Here is a 914-nt window from a genome sequence, read left to right on the forward strand (position 1 = left end):
GCTCTTATCTTACAAAACAAACAGGTTCCAGAGGGTCCGATCTGCAAGAGAGAAAACGCATGTACGAAAGAGGAAGATAAAGGCTAGGGCCTGGGGTCCCTACAGTAAGACACTCTAGGGTCCAGAGCTTTGTTAAGGACAGGCTTAAATACTTTCCCTGTCACAAAGACTGTACCTAATGCCAGGATTATACCAAAGGACAATTAACAATTCTTTGAAAGTATACAAAGGTGCATTAACACTGAAGTAGAGTTATACACAGATGGGAAGGAAGGACAAGTTTGGGAACATGAAGAAACTGATAAGTTTGCAAGTGGCTGCTTTCTGCAGCTTTTGCCAGGGAGCAGGAGGCAAAGTGTGCGTTTATCTCAGGCATCAGACAATCCCAAAACTGCTTCATTAACTCCCATGGTAGGGTTGTCAGCATGCTTCCACAACCTTGAGCCATGATAGGTGGTCCTGTTCCATTTGACTCTAGAACAAATAGCTTTTTCCCCATACATTTGCTCACATTTAGTCACCATGTATCAGAACTAACTCAACTTGTAATATGTATTGATCCATTTCATAAAATTCATTGTACTCTAGATGAAATAACACATTTTTATTCCCTTGCATTTGTTACTTCAATAAACAAATACCTAGCATAAAGAGAAAAAAATGTGAAATAACCAGAGTAACACACTGTCATTCATTTCAGCTTTGTATTACATCCCAAACTCCCAAGAGGTATTATGAGTGAATTATTCAATTCCTGAATGTGTTCAAAAAGCTAAAACTATGGTCAGAACAGTTACTGTACATCCAACAGAAGCAGAAAAAGGTTTGTCAAAGATGAACATAGTATGTTCACAGAAGTCACCTGTTTCTAATATAGAAAACACAATGACTATTGTCTAATTGGCCTGCCTCTA

Source organism: Echinops telfairi, unplaced genomic scaffold (assembly GCF_000313985.2).
Source record: "Echinops telfairi isolate 266 unplaced genomic scaffold, ASM31398v2 ScPeMD7_60;HRSCAF=208, whole genome shotgun sequence".
Lineage (NCBI taxonomy): Eukaryota > Metazoa > Chordata > Mammalia > Afrosoricida > Tenrecidae > Echinops > Echinops telfairi.